Source organism: Eurosta solidaginis, chromosome 3 (genome assembly GCF_040869045.1).
Source record: "Eurosta solidaginis isolate ZX-2024a chromosome 3, ASM4086904v1, whole genome shotgun sequence".
Lineage (NCBI taxonomy): Eukaryota > Metazoa > Arthropoda > Insecta > Diptera > Tephritidae > Eurosta > Eurosta solidaginis.
The window spans coordinates 147,116,714-147,142,318 of NC_090321.1; the positions used below are offsets into that span (position 1 = coordinate 147,116,714).

Genomic DNA, 25,605 nt, shown 5'->3' on the forward strand with positions numbered 1-25,605 from the left:
TTTCTTTATTCGCACAAATACTAAATAACATAAGAATATTCGTAATATAAAATATAAAAGTTGTATTGCCCTCTTCATTTACTTTCATTTTAAATTAAATTCACTTCGATAATTCTTTCCGACACAATTCCTCTTTAGTACTTTGGTATATGATCCTCTGTGGTTGCTCCATGGAGTACAACAGTGAAAGTACTTTGGAAAGTACTCTCACGTATGTACTCTATGGAATACTCACAAACAAAGCGAGAGTGGGATCACGTTAAAACGTTAACGAAAACGTGATACTTTATGTTTGAATTATGCTGGCAATGCTATAGCCATGGTGAAGCCGTAAGGTGGCAACAACGAGCGCACATACACACACAAACTCTATGTAATTTGTTTGTGTAATTCGTTGGTGGTAATGTCAAAAATACTCTGAGAAATGTTCGTACTGTCAAAAATCATGAGAAAAGTTGCAATCAGCTTGGATAATGCTTTCACCTTTAATGACTCCGCCATCAATCAGCTTTGCCAGCATAGTTTGAAATTAATAATCAACATAAACGATTTGATTTCGTTTTGATATGGCAGAAAACGAAACGAAATCATTTCGTTAATTTGACGATCTTAACGTTAATAAACGAAACGAAATGACTTCGTTTCGTTTATTAACGTTGATTATCGTAACGAAATGATATCGTTTCGTTGGTTAAGCATGCCTGGTTTTTTATTTCTACCTGCTTTTCCTGCTGTTTTTTTACTACGACCAAGGGTGACACAGCCGGTGTCGGCTTTGTTATGGGTTAAATTATTTTTTGCGGTACCATACTATCAAGCTAATCTTTAACCTGCTGTCTAATAGTATGCGGGATTTTTCGCGCAGGGCTTATGCAGTTTCGCATTTTCTTTTAAGTCTATGTCGTATTTGTATTGCTTAAGGCAACCAACTCCTTCAAACAAGTTTTCATCAACAGTTAAAGTTTCAATACGCTTCACTAATTTCAGTTTCTCACATGTTGACTTACCAAGCACTGCTGTAACGTCCGCTTTGACAACTAAGTATTTTATGGGTACTTCTTATTTTTTAATAAGCGTGTCTATGACCACTTCACCCAGTACGGGGATTTTATGGTTTTAAAACGATGTTAAGTGCTTTGTTGGCGTTAGACAGTGTGGACGTCGAAGATTGGTATGAAAAAGCTACGCTGGCCAAAAACGTAATGGTAAAGTTTAAGCTTGGCAAGGTAGCCAATGCTACGTTTTAAACTACGAAATAATAAAGAAAATAGACGCTCACATTCCACACGCAACACAATGAAGCATTCAATAAATTGAAAAATCTGTTGAAAAATCCACCAGTATTAGGGTATTAGACACGAAAGCGTCAATTCTGCTGTCAGTAGATGCCAGTAGTTATGCATGTGGCGGAGTACTAATACAAAAACAGAAGCCGATCGCTTACTGTGCGAAATCGTTCACAAAAACCGAACAGGGCTATAGCCAACTAGAAAAAGAAGCAAACTATAGAGAGGCTATCAGCCTTTACGAGGACATAACTTTTAAAGATCACCGAGTATTGGTTCCAAACTCAATGGTGCCATTAGTAATGAAACATTGCCACCTTAGTCATAAGGACTACAAGGGATGCTAAAACTGGCCCGTGACAATGAATTCTGACCAACAATGACCAAAGATTTAACTGAGTACATAAAAACTTGCAGTGAATTCAGCAAAATACAAATAGATAATCAGATGGAACAAATAAATGTGCAAGCAGCCACCGAAACGGCTATGGAGTATTGTCGCTTCGGACATATTCCACTTAAGAGGAAAGGATTACATCCTAATTGCAGACAGCTACTCAGGATACTTTGACTTTAAACAACCAAACAATATTACCAGTTCAACGTCATTAAAGAATTTAAGACAGGGTTTGCTACCTTCGGCATCCAGCCGAACGCTATGTACAAGAGGCCAAAAACCTGATGAAAAAGTGCCTGGAAGACAACACGGACATACAGCTAGCGCTGTTACATCATCGGAATACTCCACGCTTGGACTTAAGGTCTCCAGTTTAACAATTAATGAACAGAAGAACCAGAACTCTATAACGCAAAAATAATAAAAAACGTAAGCAAAAAAACTAACAAAACTAAAGGAAGGTGAAAAAGGAACAGCAGATAGAAATAAAAAACAGAGTAGAGAATACACAACGCAAGAGAAAATACTGCTTAGACAAGGCCATAATAACTGGGTTCCAGCTTATATAGTGAGACCAGAAGGACACCGCTCGTATAGGGTACAAACCGAGGATGGCGCCATATACAGAAGAAACACATAGCATCTTAAGCCAGCCACTTCATCCCTTGGCGTTGATCCTAACTCGTCCACAGACCGCCCTACTGTTGAACCAAAAAACCAAAGTTCTTCGAGTCCAACACAGCCACCGACAGAAACCACAACACAACAGTGTTCGCCTGATGACATGCCTCGTGAAGCTGAGCCGCCCACGCCCGCTACACCACAGGATGCAGCTAGACTCAATCACCCACCGCGCACTCGCTCTGGACGTGTAATTAAGACACCCGCAAGGTACCGCTGAAAAGGAGGGATGTCAGGAACACACCTATCATCGGTTCAGGAACACACATACAATCGATTCACAATACACATTTCTAGATATGTACATATCATTACTTCACAACCATTCTTGATGTACACACTTTTGATATACATATTATTGGAGATTCTTCTAGACACGAACTATCAATAAAACACGTGCCTTATCAATCGTTCTACTTTATTTTAACAAAAGTAATTTGTACCAAAGTTAAGGTACATTACATTATTATTGTTTATATTGTTAGGCCCAAGATGACTTCAGAGTAAAATCATTGTATTTTACTTTGTGGCTTCGAGCTCATCGCATACCATATTATATACATCTATTATGTGATCTAATATATTAAATTATAAAATTTTGCATGAAAATAACCGAAGAATTTCAAATGTGAAATTTTTTTACATCAGGTCTGATGGGTTGGATTTTATATAAGGTGCCACATTTTCAAACTTTTGCTGATTTGTAGGGGGAGAGGGGGTCCTAAAAATCACAAAATTATCCCTACAGAAACTACATTTTTTATCTCGTTTAAAAGTTATTCGTGGAAAACTCGTCGGTACTATTGTCGCTTTTTTCGTTGTTGCAATTAAACAAACGAAAACAAATGAAGGTGGTGAATAGTGTTACCAGTTCCGCAACAATATCTTTTTATCTTGGTAGAACATTATAAGGAGGTGGCACGTCGACATAAATGCAAATAAACATACACTATTAATGTATTTTGTTTTTGTAAAACACTTTTAAAAATTGTAGTCTAATATTATTTGGGGTGCTGCGAAGAAGGGTGTACTACGCAGAAGGGCATCACCGTGGCGGTAGCCACGGTTATACCACACACCCGGACTTGGCATGGCGTAGCCCAGGGTTATTTTTTATAAGCGCGGCCGAAGGCCGCCTATGCAGAAAGGTGTTCTACGCAGAATTACCGTTGGAATCAGCGTAAAAATCTCTATAAAGTCCAATATTTTATTTTTTTTTTTGACAAATGTATGTATTCTGCACTTGTTTTAAATACATTAATTTCAAATTATTCAGAGAATTACAAAACAAAATACATTTATAGTGTATGTTGCATTTATGTCGACGTGTCACCACCTTATAATCTTCTACCAAGTTAAAAAGATATTGTTGCGGAGCTGGCAACACTATTCACCACCTTCATTTGTTTTCGTTTGTTTAATTGCAACAACGAAAAAAGCGACAATAGTACCGACGAGTTTTCCACGAATAACTTTTAAACGAGATAAAAAAATGTAGTTTCTGCTTCCGGATTCTGAATCTCGACGCAAATACGTGTCTTTTGATATCGCTATCGACATGTGCGACCCGAATTTTAAGTGCAGGACTTAAGTTGAAATTTTACTAAATTTGGAAATTAAAAGGCTTATATTTCATAAACTAAGAGTTTCCTATAGTTGCGGATGATAATTTTGTGATTTTTAGGACCCCCTCCACCCCTCGAAAAAAAGAAAAGTTGGAAAATCGTGGCTCCTTATTATAAATATTCCCCTGTCTGATTTTATTTATACAGGTTTGACGAATTTCTACATCAGCGCTGTCTGTTGGTTTTATTTATACAGGTCCGATCGGTTTCTATATCCGCTCTGTTTGCTTATTTTGTTTATACATACCTTATATATATGTGGTACCCTGTACCATACCTCAAATTCTATAACTATTCAATTTTGTTATCGTACCATATACTTACTTTCATTTTCTTTCCTTTTTCATTCGAGATCTCATCGCAACCGGTTGTAATTTAACTAAGCTCTTTCTAATTATTTTTTCATTCCGTTTATTCATTTGGCATATTCCTCACATTGGTAAGCTATAAACAAACAACGATTTAGCCAAGCCGCTAAATATATCTACATCAGGGATGATGGAATATAGGTCGTAGGCAAGACAAGGACAGCATTATGCCAATTATCATGTGCAAAAAGAAAACGGAAAACCATACACGTATGCAAATTGTTTAATCAAGTTTGTCATGTCGCTTCTAACAACCTGATAGAAACTTTGCTTTACGCTGTGATTTAAATTTCCATCGGCCATATCTATCAATTAATGCCTCAAATGACGAATAGCCGTCTATCAGGACATATTTTTACTTATACATATCAAATTGGAATCAGTTATTGGTGCCCTACCATAAAAATCGTTAAAATTTCATACAAATGAAGAAAACGCATACGGTTATGTCACCATTAACTGGCCTCAAAGTTGACATAGTCATAACGCCATAGTCATAACCATATTTTTACTTAAGGGCTAATCAATGGTGACTTATAACCATAAAACCATTACCAGATAAAAGCACAAATCACCTACCCAGATTGCGCATTCACGAGTTCAAAATTGCTTCGTTCTGCGCATATACGTCACAGTTGACTGTTTGAGCGAATGAAAGAAAGAGAAAAACAAGAGCTAAGACAAAATGACGTAAGAATTGCCCATAAAAAAGAGCTCATCTAATGTTTACATGCGCAATGCGCAATCTTCTATAATGCTTTGTGAGATAAAAGAGCTGATCGAACCTACCTTATGGAAATCAATGTAATCGATACCATAACGCTAACGCCATAATGCCATACCATAACGCTAACGCCATAACCATACCATAGCCAACCAATTGGTTTTTGGTTTTTCGCCATATCCATAACCTAAAAATATTTGAGTTGGTGAATTTATTACCGTTTTGTATATTTTATTTATTGTTTTGGATACGTTTTGACTAAGAGACTTATTTTTTGTGGAATATGTTCGTAAATTTTTGCGTTTTTTTATTTTTAATGAAATTTTCACGACTTTTAAGTTAAGGCACCATTAATCGATCACGTTGGAGATGGGTATGGTTACGACTATGGCGTTAGGGTTAAAGAAGTTTAATTAAGCCTTTAGCCATATCAAATCGGCATCAGCTATTGGTGCCTTAAGGGCCAATTAATGATGACTTATGACCATAAAATCATAACCAGATAAAACGGCTGAGAGCCTACCTTATGGAAATCAATGTAATCGATTAATGGTGCCTTATAGGCCAATTACATGGCTCAAGTATCCTTGTGCCAATTACCAATTTGCACAAGTATTTGCCCGGTGTGTGCACTGGTTGCGCTATTTGCGCAGAGAACTGCGCTAAAATCAAAACGATTTTGATATTTACGCATGTCTGCAAACATTGTACATGCTTTTTTCTTCGTGTGTGGTGAATCTTACACAGTTTACCTGTGGTTCCTGATAATATAACATCAGAAATTATTGCTTAAAAATGTTAATATCGAAGTCGTAAGGACCATCTCTAGCTTGTAACAGTAATTCACACAAATTCAATAATACATAATAATTTTTTATACAATTAGAACACATGTTTCATTTGTTGCGCTAGTTGAAAAATGAATATTGCGCAGTGCTGCAATGAGTTGAGTTGGTCTTGCGATTAAAATATATATTTTATAAATACAATGGAAAATAAATGCTTCTGGTGCGAATTTTTCGACTTATACCGTGAATTACCAGCACTGTGGAAAGTAAATAGTGATTTTTTATACAATTGGTGCCTTTTTTTTACAATTAAAACACATGTTTCATTTGTTGCGCTACTTTAAAAATGAATATTGCGCAGTGTTTTTGAGCCGTGTATGTCAAAATTATCATTTGCACAAATTCCGTCGTTTTATATTTGCGCATGACTTTTGTGTCATGTATGGGCCGTCTTAGCATAACGCTAACGCCATAACCATACCATAGCCAACCAAATGGTGTTTGGTTTCTCGCCATATCCAAATTTTCATGTTTTATCATATGAAATAAAAAAACTAATGTTGCTGAACAAAAGCTGCGCAGGCGAAAATTTTTAATAAAAAATCGCGTGATTTTTTATTAAAAATGTTCATGTTTTATCATACGAAATAAAAAAAATAATGTTTTTTATATGCTGAACAAAAGCGCCGCAGGCGAAAATTTTTAACTAAAAATCGCGCGACTTTTTATTAAAAACTTTCATGTTTTATCGTACGAAATAAAAAAAATTTATTTTATTTGTCGAAAAAAACTGTCGCAGGCGAAAGAGAAGAGAAGATAAGAGAAGTGAAGTGAAGAGAAGAGAAGAGAATAGAAGAGAAGAGAAGAGAACAGAAGAGAAGAAAAGATAAGAGAAGAGAAGAGAAGAGAAGAGAAGAGAAGAGAAGAGAAGAGAAGAGAAGAGAAGAGAAGAGAAGAGAAGAGAAGAAAAGAGAAGAGAGGTGAAGAGAAGAGAAGAAAAGAGAAGAGAAGAGAAGAGAAGAGAAGAGAAGAGAAGAGAAGAGAAGAGAAGAGAAGAGAAGAGAAGAGAAGAGAAGAGAAGAGAAGAGAAGAGAAGCGAAGAGAAGAGAAGAGAAGAGAAAGGAAGAGAAGAAAAGTTCTTTTTTTGTGACATTTCATTGGTTAATACAGTGAGTGAATCAATTAATTGCAAGCAGTTTTACGCATGCAACTGAATCTGATTATAAAACCGAGCAGTGTCAACACCCCAAATAATAACTACAAATTATTCCAAGAGTATTACAAAAACTAAAAACATCGATAGTGTATGTTTGTTTGCATTTATGTCGACGTGCCCCCACCCTATAATGTTCTACCAAGATAAAAAGACATTGTTGCGGAGCTGGAAACACTATTCACCACTTGCATATGTTTTCGTTTGTTTAATTACAACAACGGAAAAAGCGACATTAGTACGACTGGTTTTCGGCGAATAACTTTTAAACGAGATAAAAAATATATTTTTTGCTTCCAGATTCTGAATCTTGGCGCAAATACGCGTCTTTTGATGCCGCTATCGACATGTGCGACCCGAATTTTAAGTGCAGGACTTGAGTTGAAATTTTACTAAATTTGGAAATTAAAAAGCTTATATTTCATAAACTAAGAGCTTCCTAGAGCTGCGGATTCCATTTTGGCGATTTTTAGGACCCCCTATACGCCTACAAATCAACAAAAATTTGGCACCGTGGCACCTTATATAAAATCCAACCCGTCGACTGCTAATACGCCTCCAAAAATATCGAGAGGTGTAAAAAAACGGACATTGACCTCGACATCAATAATCCCAAGGCGGATAATAAAACCGAAAAATGACCCCGGGTCTTTTCGAAACCGGGGGTGGGATCCATATTATTTTTGAGCAGACACATTTCTGCGGCCTTCGGCAGCGCTTATAAAAAATTACCCTGGCCTGGCAAAATCCCTTTGTACACAAATTTTTTTTTAATGTCAACAACCTTACCACCACATGCAAATTGCATGAACTTCAACTGCAAATATCTCCGGACAGACATACAATTTTCGGATTATTGTTATCGAAGTCAATGCGCGTCTTTTGACACCTCTATCGATATTTTTGGACGCGTGTTAGCAGTCGACCTCTGTTCTAGACTTTTGAAAAAAGCATATCAGCAGTTTGGCGGCCACCGTGGTGTGATGGTAGCGTGCTCCGCCTATCACACCGTATGCCCTGGGTTCAACTCCCGGGCAAAGCAACATCAAAATTTTAGAAATAAGATTTTTCAATTAGAAGAAAATTTTTCTAAGCGGGGTCGCCCCTCGGCAGTGTCTGGCAAGCGCTCCGATTGTATTTCTGCCATGAAAAGCTCTCAGTGAAAACTCATCTGCCTTGCAGATGCCGTTCGGAGTCGGCATAAAACATGTAGGTCCCGTCCGGCCAATTTGTAGGGAAAAATCAAGAGGAGCACGACGCAAATTGGAAGAGAAGCTCGGCCTTAGATCTCTTCGGAGGTTATCGCGCCTTACATTTATTTTTTTTTTATATCAGCAGTTTGCTACAGGCTAGAGGGCATGGCAGAACGATACAAGATGGCAGCACCGGACAGCCGATTATAAACTTTTTTTTATTTGATTTGATACATAAACTTCCGGCCCAGTACGATTTTGACATTGGTCCATCGAATTTACTTTTGTAAAGTACATCCTTACAAAAACGCTCCACGTAATTTGACTAGTCATTTTACGGTAATTGTGACTTTCTGCACCGGTTATATTCATAGTCATTTTTGCATAGGGCGATCCACTTTTGTGACCAAATTTTCCGTTTCGTTCCTATTAATGTGATCGTGCATTCCGCTCCCACTTATAGGATATGAGCATAGCACTGTTCTGCTCACACACGTCACAATGCTCCTCAAATTGCGGTCATTTCTTCGGTCATTTCACTCTTCATTTTCCAATCTTTTGACAACAAATTTTACCATTTATATAACCGCCATATAACTTGAATTTTACCTTCCGATTTACTTTACTTGGAGCAGCCATATGAATCAAATATGAACCAAAAAAATTGAATTTTCAATAATTATTATTTTCAATATTATTATATATGTACATGAAATTGGAACTTATATTAATACAGTTCATATAAAAAAGAAGTAAGTACTTTAATGATAAATAAACTCGCTTAATTGGTTTTTGTTTTCCAATTGAAATCTTTTCTAAGCAAGCAGAAAATAATTTTAAGCTTTAGAAAAAACTCCAATTATTTGAATAATCTACAACTTAAAGCTTAGTAGAAATTGATATTAGGTTTACTTTTTTTTCAGATCAAGAATATTCAAAGGTGTCGTGGAATCAGATTGCTGTCGTAATTGGTGAACTTAAAAATATACGACTACCCTTCAAAAAACGCGAGTACTCTATAAATAACGTAAGGAATACTCCTTTGGGAGTATAGGACTGCTCCAAATCTATTCTGTATTCATACAAAAAATGTGCTCCAATTAACATTGTGATGTCCTAGGAGAGGAGTACCCTGCAAAAATCGCGAGTAATCCATGCATGCATGTATGGACTACTCGCCATGGACCAAGCGAGTGTTCCAAAATTAACCACAATTCATACAAAAAATATGGTCCAATTAACATTGCGATGTCCTAGGACCGGACCATATACTCCAGCTCCGCAGTACATCAGAGTAATCCATGGAGTACCCACAGTCCAGTAAACATCGTGTAGTGATTATAATCGTTAAAAACGAGCAATGATCGGCTTACAACATGTTCGTGTAGAAACATGAGTTGGTCCATGGCTGCATTACAGTGGAGTAGAATGGTAAGTACTCCAGTGGAACACATGGTCCAACGATTTTTGCAGGGAAGGCACGTGTTTTATTGATAGTTCGTCTAGAAAAATCTCCAATAATATGTATATGAAAAGTGTTTACATCAAGAATGGGTGTGAAGTATACTTCAAAAAACGCGAGTACTCCATAAATAATGTAAGGAATACTCCTTTGGGAGCATAGGAGTGTTCCAAAACTAATCTGTATTCATACAAAAAATATGCTCCAATTAACACTGCGATGTCCTAGGAGAGGAGTAGGTGATCCCACTCTCGCTTTGTTTGTGAGTATTCCATAGAGTACATACGTGATAGTACTTTCCAAAGTACTTTCACTGTAGTACTCCATGGAGCACCCCCAGACGATCATATGCCAAAGTACTAAAGAAGAATTGTGTCAAAAAGAATTATCGGAGTAAATTTAATTTAAAATGAAAGTAAATGAAGAGGGGCAATACAACTTTTATATTTTTCACTACGAATATTCTTATGTTATTGAGCATTTGCGTGAATAAAGAAACTAATATTTCTCTATACTATAGTATGTATACATAAAACCAGTGCGCTGTTGCATTTTTTCAGAGTTGCCATAGTAAAATTTTATTATCAGTTATTTGTTTGCAATATTTTACTTTTGGCAACTCTGTTCGATCGTCATCGTGTAGTGATCACGGTCGTTAAAAAACGAGCAATGATCGGCTGATGGTGGACCGCAAACGCATTGCAAAGGAGTATTGTTAGAGTACTCCAACATGAAGAAAATGGAACACGTAATCCAACAATTTTTGCAGGGTAGCTATTAGCAATTTATCAATAGCGGCAATGCAATCACCAATAGCGAAATATCGTTCCATCACTAGCTGATTTTAAACTTTTTTTATTTGTTGTGATACATCAACTGGAGACCATTGTAAACTTATAGTAAACAATGCTGGGAACTTTAAGAACTAATTACTAGTAAATTGTTAATAACAATGAAAAATCACTCACTGATTCTCGTTGGGGAACTCCCTGGGAACCTACGTGCAAAATTACAAAGGTAAAACCCCTTTGGTTTACGAATAAAACCAATTGGTCCCTTAACGTATAGCCAACCCCTGGAACTTTCAAATATAAGAATCTCGAAAAAAATGGGGAATATTTTGAATAAGGTGCCACGATTTTCCATCTTTTTTTTTCGAGGGGTGGCGGGGGTCCTAAAAATCACAAAATTATCATCCGCAACTCTAGGAAACTCTTAGTTTATGAAGTATAAGCTTATTAATTTTCAAATTTAGTAAAATTTCAACTTAAGTCCTGCACTTAAAATTCGGGTCGCACATGTCGATAGCGATATCAAAAGACGCGTATTTGCGTCAAGATTCAGAATCCTAAAGCAGAAACTATATTTCTTATCTCGTTTAAAAGTTATTCGCGGAAAACACGTCGGTACTCATAGCGGAACGATACAAGGTCGCAGCATGGTGACATACCTACAAAAATAAAAATCCCATGTACTTTGTTTTTGTAAATTCGATGGACAAATGTCAAAATCGTACTGCGCCGGAAGTTGTTGTATCAAATCAAATAAAAAAGTTTATAATCAGCTGTTCCATGCTGCCACCTTGTATCGTTCAGCCATGTCGGTACTATTGTCGCTTTTTTCGTTGTTGCAATTAAACAAACGAAAACAAATGAAGGTGGTGAATAGTGTTGCCAGCTCCGCAACAATATCTTTTTATCTTGGTAGAACATTATAAGGTGATGGCACGTCGACATAAATGCAAACAAACATACACTATCAATGTATTTTGTTTTGTAATTCTCTGAATTATTTGAAATTAATGTATTTAATTGGAACAATTTCAGAATACATACATTTGTCAAAAAAAAAAAAAATCGGACTTTATAGAGATTTTTATGCTGATTCCAACGGTAATTTTGCGTAGAACACCTTTCTGCATAAGCTGCCTTCGGCCGCGTTTATAAAAAACAACCCTGGGCTACGCCATGCCAAGTCCGGGTGTGTGGTATAACCGTGGCTACCGGCACGGTGATGTCCTTCTGCGTAGTACACCCTTCTGCGCAGCACTCCAAATAATATTAGACTACAAATTAATAAAAGTGTTTTACACAAACAAAATACATTGATAGTGTAGGTTTGCTTGCATTTATGTCGACGTGCCACCACCTTATAATGTTCTACCAAGATAAGAAGATATTATTGCGGAGCTGGCAACACTATTCACCACCTTCATTTATTTTCGTTTGTTTAATTGCAACAACGAAAAAAGCGACGACATTCCTTCCCTAATCCCAAATGTGAGTGGACGTGTCTGCGCGCTAAAATCGAAGTGGTCAAATAAAAAAGCACTAGAGTGCCTTTTCCAATTTTTAAATCAGGAAAAAAAGAAAAATTTTTTTTTATACAAGCTGCATACATGCTTAAAGAAACAATTAACGCCCTTTGGCAATGATTGTGCTAGAATAGCACAAAAGTGCACGTGGAAAAAAAAAGTAAAAAAGTAATTTCGCCTTTTTTATGTGTTAATTGCATCAAAATTTCGTGCAATGCAACCTCAGGTGAGTTATCTATTTGGCCCAACCCAAACTGAGCTTAGCTGGTGGACTAGGACATCATTTACTTGGCTCCATTTCCATTATGCTAAATTTTAACTCAAGAAAAAGTAAACCCGAAGCGGCGTCCTCGTTTTCCAAAACGACGGCGTCACCGGGAAAAGACAATTTTGTATCGATGAAAACAAAAACTAACAAAACAAAAATGGAAAGGGAAACAAAAATGATCAGACCGTTAAGATGCAGGATTTTACTTCAGTAAAAGCCTCCTTAGCATCCAACGAAAAAAATAGTGAGGTTAAAAAAAAGCCAGAGGAGAAAAGTACTGACACAATGGCTGCCACCATTAATAACGGTACACAAAATACAAAACCAAAAAGTGCAGATACAGACATAGGTGACACGAACAACGGACCTAGACAAAACGAAAACACAAATACACATTCATGCGCAGAACAGGGAAATACAGCCGCGGAAACCATTTTTGAATATACAGGTACCTTTTTTGTGCTTGTTGACTCAACTGCGTGCGCAGAAATGACAAATGAAAAATCGACAAATGGCTTAAATCTTTTTAACATTCTAAAGCACATGAAAATAAGAGACATTGACCTTATTTATGCCTTAGGTAAAACTCTATACACAATTCTGTTCAAAAGCGCAGCCGCAGCCAACAAATTTCTTTTAAACGCTAAGGTTAGGGGGCATTCCTACAAATTACGATGATAATGAAATAAAACTTCATGCACAATCTTCAGTGCCAATAAATTCGGTTAGGCGGTTTATGCGGAAAAATCATGAAGACAACACCCTGACAAGTACCAAAACAGTTAAGCTAGGTTTCATTGGTAAAGACATACCAAAGGCGATAGTTTTAGACTACGTAAGACTCCCAGTCGATTTTTATATCCCTCCCCTGCGTCAATGCCTAAAGTGCGGCAGGCTTGCCCACATCAAAAAGTCCTGCAAATCCAAAGAGAGGTGCATCAACTGCGGCCTCCCGGAATGTAACGAAGATACGTGCGGCAAAAAATGCATTCTCTGTGCAAGCACAGAACATATTTCAACTGACAAGGCAAAATGCTTAGCATGGCAGAAAGAACAAACCATAAACTGGGTGAAAAACGTCTTAAAAATGTCTAGGCGTGAAACTCTGGATACGTACTTCGCGTATAGGCCCAACCGCTTTGATATCCTAGCAATCGACAACGAGGAATTTCAGAAACTCCCGGACACAAACAACACCACGAAAGACAGGGACCGAACAATAAACAGGAAACTTACCAAATTCAGATACAGCACCATTGCATTAAGAGGTAGCGCGGAGGGAAAAAGCAAAAGACCGTCCAACGAACATAGGGAAAAGATACAAACGGAACCAGTCTACAATACACCAGAATACCTTAGGGGAAGGGTTACAGAAATAAAAAGACTGTTTCACGAGCTACTGGAAATTTTACAAAAGGAGGGGGTTAGGGAACATCTAGGAGGGGCCTTAGATAAACTGACCAAACTGAAAGAAAAATTTCATGCCAATGCACTAAACGAGGACATTATAGCTATACAAACAGGGACTGTAGTCCCACTAAATTAGGACATCATGACTGGCGCAATGAAAATTATGCAATACAACAGTTAATCCCTTAATGCAAACATTAATACAGTAGAATATTATCTCAATCACAACGAAATAGAGATAGCCTGCTTGAGCGAGGTCTATTCAAATCATGAACAACCACATAGAAATTATAATAATAATTATAATATTCTGGAAAAAAATAGAAATGACGGATATGGGGGCGTCGCCATAATAGTAAAAAAAACAATCAAATTTCATTAAATCAGCTACCGTACTGACAACGACATACTTATTGTCTGCACCAACAACCTCAAACCAAATTTAGTTATATGTGCAGTTTACTTCCCACATTCGATTTTAATAGAGCCATTCAAAGCAGAAATGGGCAGACTCCTTTCCTTTCTCGACAACCAGGAAAATTTACTAATACTCGGCGATTACAATGCCAGAGCTAGGATCTGGGGAGACTCAACACAAACATGCAGATGCAATAACCTACATAACATAATAGACGATCATAACTTTTTATGTCTAAATGACGGTTCGCCCACGTTCCAAACAGACTTAACTTCAAACACAGGATCAGTTCTAGACCTATCGTTTTCCAACTGCAGCATACCCTTTAAGTGGAAAGTAGACAATGTCAGGTTGGGCGGAAGTCACCACTTTCCAATTATCATTGAAAATATCGCAATCACAATGTCCGGCATAAAGTTCCGCTCCAAAAAAAAGCTCATGGAAAATCTCAAACACATGGAAATAGAACCGAACATTGACGAAATCCACCAAAAATTTAACCAGGAAATTAAAGCTGCAACGCATGTCATCAAAGAAAATAAATCCCCCAAAGTCTGGTGGAACGAAACCGTGGCAAAAAGTTATCGATTCTTTAAAATTGCCTATCAAAAAGTTAAGCGTCAACCCTCCCCGGAAAATTTTCTAATTCTTCAGGACACCAAAAAGGAGCTTAAAAAGATGTCAAAAAAGCCAAAGCTGAAAGCTTCGAATTAAAAATTAAAGAACTAAATGAAAATCCCACAACAAAAGATTCCTGGAGATTTGTAAAGGCATTGAGAGGAGATTTCAAAAACTCGAACATATTTGAATGGTCCCCAGACAATGACAAGGATTACCTACAAATCCTAAAGGACCAAGTACCCATCTCCGAAACAATGCCAATCAATAGTGAAACAATCCCAGAAAATTCGCTTGCAATCAGCTTTGATGAACTAAAATCCTTTCTGCTGAAAAAGAAATCTGCCGGTGGAGTTGACGGGATAACATATGCCATGTTGAGAGCCTTACCGGATCCAACACTCAACAACATCAGAACAGTACTTAATAACGTTTTCCTAACAAACAACATCCCTGAAAAGTGGCGTACCACCAAGATAGTCCCGATCCCTAAGAAAGGAAAGGATCTAAGTGATCTGAACAACTTCAGGCCCATAGCCCTCATACCCGTCTTTATCAAATGCATAAATCTATGCATTAAAGACAGAATTTCCAACCTACTAGAAGAAGATCAAATACTCCCTAAGCACACCTTTGCCTATCGGAAAACAAATCCGCAACTGTCTGTATTAATTACCTCTTGCACGAAGCTGCAATACTCAAAAGTAGAGGTCTTAAAGTCCTCATCTGCTCAACCGACATCAGCAACGCGTACAACTGCGTTAGCATTAAACAACTTAAAACCATTCTGGAACAAACCAACATCCACGATCAATATATCTGTTGGATCACAAACTTTCTGGCCTTTAGGAATCTTCAGTTAGGAAAAGAAAAAATCACAACTAGCGACGGACTTCCACAGGGAAGCTGTCTGTCTCCCTGGCTTTTCAATATATATACTAAAAACCTACACACCATTGAAGATTCCAACACCAAACTGTTCTAATTCGCTGACGATTTCATTATAATGTCGTTCCACCACAACCTTGAACAAGCTTCAGAAAACCTGCAAGCTAAACTCAATGAGTTCGCAAGCTGTTGTCAACAACTAAACTTATCGTTCAACCCGGACAAAACTAATGTCATGGCCTTAAACCAAAGTTCCAAATCCATCTTTGAGATCACATATCAAAATAGATCCCTTCAACAGGTACGAGTAATTAAATTTCTAGGACGAAGCATAAGTGCATCCCTAGATGTTAGTGAACACTATGATGATGTAATAAAGCAATCCAGGAAAAACTTTAACCTCTTTACATCAATAACGTCCATCAAGTCCGGGCTGCACCCTCAAGTAGCACTAAACTACTATAAAGCCATATTACAAACAAGCCATATTACAAACAAAAAAATTCAAACGTTCCAAAACAGCTGCCTTCGGAGAGGATGAGGCCTAACCCCCGCAACCCCAGTGCCACTTATATATGCAATTTAAAATGAACTCCCACCTACTGAGAGGAGAAAATGGCTCACGGCTAAAGAAATAATAAACATTGTCTCTCGAGACCCCAATTTCATGCAACTTCTAGCGAATAAGCCTAACGTTAAATCTAGCTATAGCCAAACATACAACGAATACAAAGAAATTTTCGACAGACTTGAAATGGTAGACACATCTGTACTCTCTCCCAACCCCAGAGTAACAACATCAACACTACCCGCAAAAAGTCTAACCTGCCCTCAAGCACAATAAAATCTATATATGCCAGCATTCTAAACCATTACGTAACGTACAACTACAGCATATTTTTCACAGATGCATCTGTTGGCACCACAGCCACAGGCTGTGGAATATATAACCACACTGACGAAGTCGAATCATTCTTCAAACTCAATCTTAAATCCTATTCATGCTTTGGAGAAATTGTAGCGATATATATGGCATTAAAACAGACAATACAGGAACATCGCAATCTTTACAAATAGCCTGGGGGCGTACCAACTCCTCTCCAAAGATCGCACACAAAACTGTTACATCTTGAAAATACATGAACTTATACAGGAGACAAACTTCGACAAAGTAGACATAATCTGGACCCCCAGTCATAAAGGCATTATAGGGAATGAAAAGGCAGACACACTCGCAAAAAACGCACTAAGCTGTGATAACATAAAACTAGTCAAATTATCTAAAGAAGAAGCCCTTAGAATCATAAAAAATCAAAAAATGGACACATGGTACGAAGGAATCATAAATTGCGCCAGAGACAAACAAATCCTTTTCTCCACGCTTTTTCCTAACAGACCAAATAAAAAATGGTTTCGCAATTTCAATTTAACGCCTAAACAAATAAAAACTCTAAACAGAGTTCTCGTGGGATGCACGTATGACGGTGCTTACTTACAAAAAGTCGGCATAACAGATTCTAACGTATGTGCATGTGGACACATCAACAACTATATCCACAAAACCTTTGAGTGTAGACTTCTAGAATACGCTCGCACAGGACTAAACATTTTTACAGAGTGTACCAGCTTTGAACAAGCTTTCCAGGGGTTTGATCCAAATAAGATCAGATTGCAGACTTTTTAACCAAAGCAAAAGTAACTTTTTGAAATAAACTGTTTAAAAATTTGAAAAGAAAAACAGAAAAAACATCTGTACTATTATCAAACACTCGTATCACCTGCAAACCGCTGGTGTATCAAAGATGCTAGTACCGTCCACCACATTTCATATACCCATCCTAAACTCCCAAAATCATAATTGAAAAAAAAAATAATAATAATAAAAAAAAAATACGCGAATTAATGCACCAAAAAACAAAATAAGACACTATTTAAATGAAATATGGCAACACTGTTCCTGACATTTTGCAATTATTGCAAATACGTTTTACAAACATTGCTTTTCATCATAAATACATGTAAGTTATATCCATAGTACAGGTCTACAAGTAGGATATGTAGCAGCACGCACATACACGACCACGCTCACCTGATAAAATGCTTGTTCTTGTTCATTTTTGTGTGGATGCTATTTGGCACTGTTGTACTTCTTAGGTCCAAGAAAAGTTTAGTAGCTGGTAACGAAAACTGTGTAAAATTTTTATTGCGAAATTACAAAGAAATATCCTTATTTACTTTCAAATGAGCACTTAATTACATCTCTCTTTAAAATCCATATATTTTGGACAATTTTAATTAACAAATTTGTTATGGAATCGCATTTACGATGGAAGCAGTAAGGAAGGCGGTCGGCATGATGTGGTGGTGCACAGTGGCTAGTCATTGTCGGCTGGGGCGGGTCCTTGCCAACCTTACTGTTCCTGCGCCATAAAAAGTTCCTATCATGCCTATCAAACTAGCAGCTGTCAAATTTAAAATAAACTGACAGAAGCGCAGAGACGACTCAAAACGCTTATAATTCAAAATAAAACAACATCCGGGCGAACCGGATGTCACGGACAGACCGTTAACATTCAAAAATTTAAATTCAAATTCAAAAAAAAAATAACGAGAAAAAAAATACCGAACCGGAAGCGACCGGTTACCACTCTGAAAATCAAATAATAAAAAAAAGCTGAAAAATTAAAATAAAGAAGAAAAGGGCCGAATATATATAGGGGGCGCCGCGGGTGGTGTTGCGACGCCCGGTGCTTATCCCACCCTCAAAATCCATGGCCACCGACGCACCTAAAATTTCGATGGCCCCTTACCTGTTTCCCTAAGTGCTTTCTAAATAAATGGCGTCGCCAGATTTCCCATTTTTAATACTTATATATTTATAATTCATTTCAATGAAGACTTAGGCAATATATATACTAAGACTAACTAACTTTATAAAAAATTTTTTTTTTTATTTAGTGTAAGTTTTGACGTAGTCATATGAAGTGTATCTAGTTATAAATGAAAGTTTAATTATAAAACAAAAAGAGAAAAAACGTGTGCTAATTTATAATTTTTAATTATAAAATTTTTTCCTATTACGGTTTCAGCTTTTATAAACCAAAGTTGTCTTACAAAAAATTTTCGAAGTCTCAAAACAAACTATTCATGACTGCGAATTAGTCATTCAAAACGACAATCGGTAAAAGTTAAAGATTTTGTTTTTCTGTTCTTCTTTGCTTCTCCTCCAACGCTTGCATTTACATTTTTCCCCTCAGCCAAAAATAGATAATAAAATTTGTACATATATATGCCGATATAAATGAAGCCAAATATCTTACCCTATCAAATAATAGATATATATAATAAGGATTAAAAGCGAAAAATATGTGCATTCTTTTTTTTGAAATTGTATGTATGAGCTGTACCTAACTGGGCTGAAGCTAGAAAATCTCTGGTTTCAATTTTAAGGTGAAGTATTTCTATTTTTATTAATTTATTATTAATTTTTAAACCTTTTCTTTGAAAAACTTTTTTTTGTTTTATTTTGGTTTTTATTTTTATTTATTATTTTATTTTTATCATTATTTTATCGCATATTTCTTTCTAATAATGTTTTCAAGTTAACTTATGATCTTTCATCATAATTCAGTTTTTTTTTTCTCTTAGTTATTTGTATTCCTTTCTTTTAATTAAATTTAAACCTAACTTGGATCCACTTAAAACGTTAGATAATAATATATATTCCCAAAAAACTAAAAGCTATCGATAACAAAAAAAAATGTACAAATTAATCTTCCATAATCAGTTTTGAATGTTGTAACATAACAGCTAAAGCAACATTTTTAGTTGAAGAATTACTCGGAAACATCCTGTCTTTGAATTACATATATAATACGGTTTGTATAGATGAATGCATGTGAACAAAGGCAGTTTTAAGGTGTGTAATTTCATGTATGTATGCATATCGGTCTATATGCGTATAACGCAAGTGCTATAGACTTTAAGCTCATCAACGTTCCTTACGCCTTTTTACAGCATTTAGCTACGCGTTTTATTACTAAGTTACGTTTAAAGTTCATGTATATTTACGTACTAATATAATTATCATGCTTCAGCGTTTGACATCCATTCTTTAATTATATTTACTTTGGTTTAAAATTTAATAATCCGAGATTTTCAAATTCGGTATACCGTAAATATTTACGCTTATATTTTCATAACTAGATAGCGGAAAAATTTCAATACTTATTGGGCGTCAACGGCAATAGTGTTCGCCTTTCAAAAGTGCGCTTCCTTATAATTTAAGTATATTCAAATGAACACGCCCTAGGCGTCATATACGTACGTAGTGTGTGAAGAATAAATTCTTATGCAAAAAGATTAAATGCAGTTCATATAATTTGATGTACTTCCCTTTCTACGATTTTGCATATACATACATTTATGTATATTTTAAATGGATGTATATTTTAAATGGTGTTATTTCAAAAATTTGTCATAAATTCATTAAATTGAATAGAAAGCAAGTTGAATTGTTTACAGCCGTGGGTACGAAAATAGCATTGAAAAGTAATACCAAAGCTTCCGATTATCTCCCCTCATTTATTTTATTGGAAGTTCGACAGTGTTCAAAAAAAAAACTTCATTAAATTCCAGAAAATTAAAATCCTCAAACCATGTCGAAGCCATTACCGAAAATCTAATGCTTGGGAAAACAAAAAATTTTACGGAAATCTCGCCTTAAGTATTAAAATTCACACAAAAAAGAACAAATTTAATTAAATGCTTAAGTCCACTCAATTATTATAGTGGTCTATTCCTGACTTCCTTTTTCGGCTTATTTTAATTTGCAAGATATATATATGCTACTAACTACTTGGCGGCGACTCACCCGGTGACTGGTACTTACATAGCCGGCAAGAGTACGTACCGTGGGCCTCTGCCGGCGTAGTTACTGGTGATATTGTTTTTGCTGATGAAGTCGTCGCTGTTGGTGGTTGTGGCGCGCGGCCTTGGCGCGCGGTGTTAACGCTGTTGGTGGTTGTGGCGCGCGGTATTGGCGCACTGGGTTGGTACTGTTGGTAGCGGTGGCGCGCGGTATTGGCGCGCTGGGCTGGTACTGTTGGTAGTTATGGCGCGCGGTGTTGACGCTGTTGGTAGCGGTGGCGCGCGGTATTGGCGCGCTGGGTTGGTACTGTTGGTGGTTATGGCGCGCGGCCTTGGCGCGCGGTGTTGACGTTATTGGTGGTGGTGGCAAACTTAGCGTCGAATATAAGGTGTCTTGGCTACGTTACGATTTAGTGTTTGGCGCTTCTCAGCTTCACCATTAATTTTCCTCAATTATGTTTAATATCCCCCCACGCCTTCGACAGTATCTCTTTGTTTTGTTATTAGTTATATCTTTATGTAATAAGTTCCTCGGAGCCATTTTGGTTACACTATGAATGGAGTTATCCCATGCAGTTAATATGTTAAACACCCAGAATTTTGTGTTGAATACACATCTCGAAACATTCATTTAAAAAGCAATCATACAACTAGCGAGCACTGTTAAATCTCCAAAATAAAATTACACCTTAGTTATATAGCATACACCAAATGAATTGCACAATTATTTCGGATTATTAGCAATTTATTTCTTTGGTGGTGAAGTATGCGGTCTAGGAATCCGCTTTATAGTGTCAGCGTGTTGCTCGCAACCACTCGCGACCACAATGCTTCAATCGTTGAAGCTCATGAAAATCCTTAATAATAGCTCCTCCGCCCTATTCCCTTCATGCGATTCAGGTGTATCAATTAAAGGCAGTGGTATATTTTGCACAGGTTCCACTTCACCAGAAACTCGTCGCGTTCAAATGGTTCAGTCGTGGGTGTATAATGTACAGCAGGTCCTCTACTATTGAATCGGTTTACTTTCGCCGTCCACGTAGCATTTGGGGACGCCTTTTATGAAATAGAAACATAATCATTACCTCAGTTTTTGCGATGTGGCGTGTGCCCTGCCAAATTACAATTTTCGTTCTAAGCTAAAATTATTACCTGATTACAACGATTGAAATAACCTTTCTACGAGAAATTTAGTTTCCTTCCAATCACTTGACGATGACCAAAATTGGCACAAATTTCGTTTAGATACTTCACTTCTTCTTTGAAAAGTTTTCTTTTTTTTTCAACCATCACCGACGCTTGCCATTAACTTTATAATCATTCAAAATGGCCTACCAAGCCGATAAAGAGAGAAAAAAAATGCCACTTCTTATTGCGGCTGCGCCATGGAAAGGCTCCGTTTTTATCTAACTGTGACTGCCATTATTGTATGGTTCGACCAAATGGTTGGCTCATCTCTACCGCAACACATACTTTTTTTTCCCAGGCTGTCAAAATCTTCGCGTTGATGTTAGGCGAAAGGAATGTACAGAAAGCGTACAATTTCGCAACTTTTGTCTGTTGTGGGAAATTTGTGCGTTTAATTAGCTAACAATTGATCACCACGCGTTAAATAATTGCCAATGTGTTGTTTACATTTTGCGCTTTCCATCTCCTTTTGACAATCTCTAAGTCAGTACAACGAAACGAATCAAATCAGCTGATGAGATGAGCCACCTACACCATTGAACCAGGTGTTATTGAAAGTTCGGCAATGTCATGGGAATTTTTGGCGATGCCACCCGCACGAAACTAACAAAATTTTGTTTTAACCACCCCAGGCAGACATGAGTGAGGGTGAATCCTACCTTTTTCCCTATCACTAGCCAACTGGTACGTTCCAAGGTTGAATCCCCCAAGTGGACCATAACAAACCTGCTTCGCTTGGAAGACCTGACGATGAAGCGAACAGGAAACCAGTTCATCTGTGGGGAGCCTCTACCGGGAACCTCCGATGCCAATCAACGTGGGGCACGACTCACCCCTGAGATAAGAGTCTCAAAGTCCTACTACGAAGCTAGCCGGGCAACATAGGTCCATCAACAAAAAGTTTAGTCAAATCGGGAATTAATTCTGTTTCCTAGTTTAAAAGGGCTTTGCGGCAATTAGACATTTATAGTGGTTATCGCCCCCACAGAAAGGCAAGACAAAAAAAAGTGTAGACATTTTGATATGGAGAATCGTCCAAACTCCGAAAGGCTAGTCCGACCTAAGCGTGGACTGCCAGGGTGTTCACGGTCCTCGGTGAGTACGCGTGCGAACATCCTATGAGGTCAGTGCTCGGGGAGAATACTGGGCGAGATGTCCCCGACCGCCAAAACGCCCAGACAAAAAAAGTCCGATTGGTAGGTAGATATAAAAAAATCAAATTGTAATTTGGAAAAGAAACGTTCTTTCTGGTTCATTGCGGACGAATGTCCGAAGCGTGAAAGCGACCTATCAATTTCCCGTTTAGGTCTTCGAGATCATACAGTGCATTGCCTATTTTTCGAAGCACGCAACACTTCAGGTATTTTGGTAGGAATTTGGCGTTAATGCCCTGTTTGAAGTTACTTAAGGCAAAGTTTTTCCGAAAAACTTCCTGACCTTCCTTATAGTTGACTTGCCTAGAGCGCTTGTTATAGGTGGTTACTCCCCTATCCTTGGCCCGATCTAAATTTCTACGGATCTGCTCACGAATATTAGTCAACTTGTCAGCTCTGCTTACTACCGTAACCTGGTCTTCCCGAAGGCTGCCGAGTTTATCTAAACTGTTGTACGTTGAGGCATGTTGGACCATATTTTGGCCATATAATGCAAAGTATGGAGAACACTGAATCGCCGTATGAAAATCACTTCTCAAAACTGATAAAATCTCAGGTATATGCTTATCGCAATCGGTATGGCCAGGTTTATCTTTCAGGAAAATCCTAATCTTCGAAACAATTTCTCTATTAACACGCTCGGATGCGTTTGCTTGGGGAGAATATAACCCCGTCCTCACGTGCGTCACTCCATAATTTGCAAAAAATTAGTTCATTTCCTTCGAGATAAACTGCTTGCCATTGTCACTGTGAATAAATTGAGGGACCCCTACAGCTGGAAAAATTTCGGAAGCGAAGTAATTTATAAGGTTAACAGTGGTGGCTCTCTGCATGGGCTTTAGCCAAACGTATTTTGAAAAATGGTCTAGTACTATGAAGAGAAATTGATTTCGCCGCTTAGATCTCGGATATGGCCCTAGGAAATCGCAATATAATCGCTGAAATGGCCTCTCGGATGCGGTATTCTCTATAGGCGGTCTCGACTGCTGATTAGTGGGTTTTACAGCTATACAGGTGTCACAACGCTGGACGTAGTCCCTGACGTCCTTAGCCTGCTGCGGCCAGAAGTACTTCTGCCTAACACGTTCTAAGGTTTTCTGCCACCCTCCATGGTAACTCCGGTTAGCGTCATGTGCTAGTCTCACTGCTTCCTCAGTCAACCCTTTTGGCAACCATAATCGCCACAGCGAGTCTTCTTCCCCTTCCACTCCCTTACGAAATTTAACTCTTTTGAAAATTACCCCGTCCACCACTCGTAAATCGGGAAGCGATTCCTCATTTTCGGTGATGGTCCGAATCAGGTTTAAATATTCGTTACTTCTGAATTCGGGAGAGACTAAATCTATTTCCCCGGGTGTGGTGGTGAAAGTTAACTCATCCGCATCAAACCGCGAAAGCGCATCAGGTACTACATTCAGGGTGCCCTTACGATGTTCCATCTTAAAATCGTATCTTTGCAGTAAGAGCGACCACCTCGCCAACCTCCCGCTCAAGTCCTTTTGTGTCATTAACCACTTGAGACTGGAGTGGTCAGTGATAATCCGAAACGGTAATCCCTCAACATAGGGTCGGAAACGCTTCACGCTGATTATGGCGGCGAGACATTCCAGCTCGGTTACCTACATGGTAAATTGCGTTGAGCATTATTCAGCTTTTTCGACACAAATGCGATTGGATGCTCAGCGCCCTCGACATCGACCTGGAACAACACTCCGCCAACACCTATTTTAGACGCGTCGCATTGGATTACAAATTCTCGAGAAAAATCAGGTTGGGCCAAGACAGGAGCGGAACTCAAAGCTACTTTTAGTTTTTCGAAGGCCTCTATAGCTTCAGGGGTAAGCTTGAACGGGCCTGATGACTTACGGAGACAGTCCGTCAAGGGACCTGCCAAGTCAGCAAAATTGGTAATAAACGCCCTGTACCAATTCGCCATGCCCACAAACCTACGCACTTGCCGAGGGGATTTAGGGATCGGGTTAAGCACTTTGCCTCTTCCGCCAGCAATTTCAGGTGGTCTTCAAAATTAGTGCTGCATACCATCAGGTCTTCCAGATAGACATAGACGTTCTCTCGCAAACGCGAAAGGATTGCCTTGTCCATCAGCCTACTCATAGTCTGCGGTCCGTTGCACAGACCAAATGGCATTACATTGAAGTGGTACAGAGGCCTCCCCGGAACTGCGAATGCTGTTTTTTCCTTGGAGGACTCTGTCAATTTGATCTGGAAGAACGCGTCCTTCAATAAAATGCGTATCCTTTAGTCTGCTCAATAAGCCGTTGATATGAGGAAGGGGGTATGAGTCCTTCTTAGTCACCGCGTTGACCTTCCTCGAATCGATGCACAGCCTAACTTTACCTGGTTTCCGGACCAGTACTACAGGACTACACCACGGGGAGTTTGATTCTTCTATAACTCCTAATTCGAGTAACCTGTCTAGTTTGCTAAAAGCTTCGGCTTGCCTCGGTGGCGAAAGAGGGAAATGTTTGCTTTTTATGGGAAGGAATCACCGGTGTCGATGTGATGCTCCACTATTTTAGTTTGCCCTAGGCCTAATTTCTCGTACGAAGGAAACGTCTCGATAACCTTTTGCAATTCTAATTTCCGGTCTGGTGACAATTCATGGAGGTTAAGTTCCTCTTCCTTTTCAAGTCTAATCTCTATATACTCTACGCTTGGGAATATTTCGTGAGCTAACGCAAATGCTCTCCAAAAATCTACCCCGAAGTACGCTTCTTGGA

At 38.1% G+C, this 25,605-nt stretch overlaps 1 protein-coding gene across 1 annotated transcript in view; it reads left to right on the forward strand.

The window, feature by feature from the left end:
- The first annotated feature begins 9,252 nt into the window (after window positions 1–9,252).
- Window positions 9,253–25,605, forward strand: part of LOC137244344 (protein transport protein Sec24C-like) — a 64,762-nt gene continuing 48,409 nt past the window's right edge. The window contains exon 1 of the mRNA XM_067773230.1: window positions 9,253–9,706. The gene's annotated coding sequence lies outside the window, so the exon portion shown is untranslated. The remainder of the gene's footprint in view (window positions 9,707–25,605) is intronic.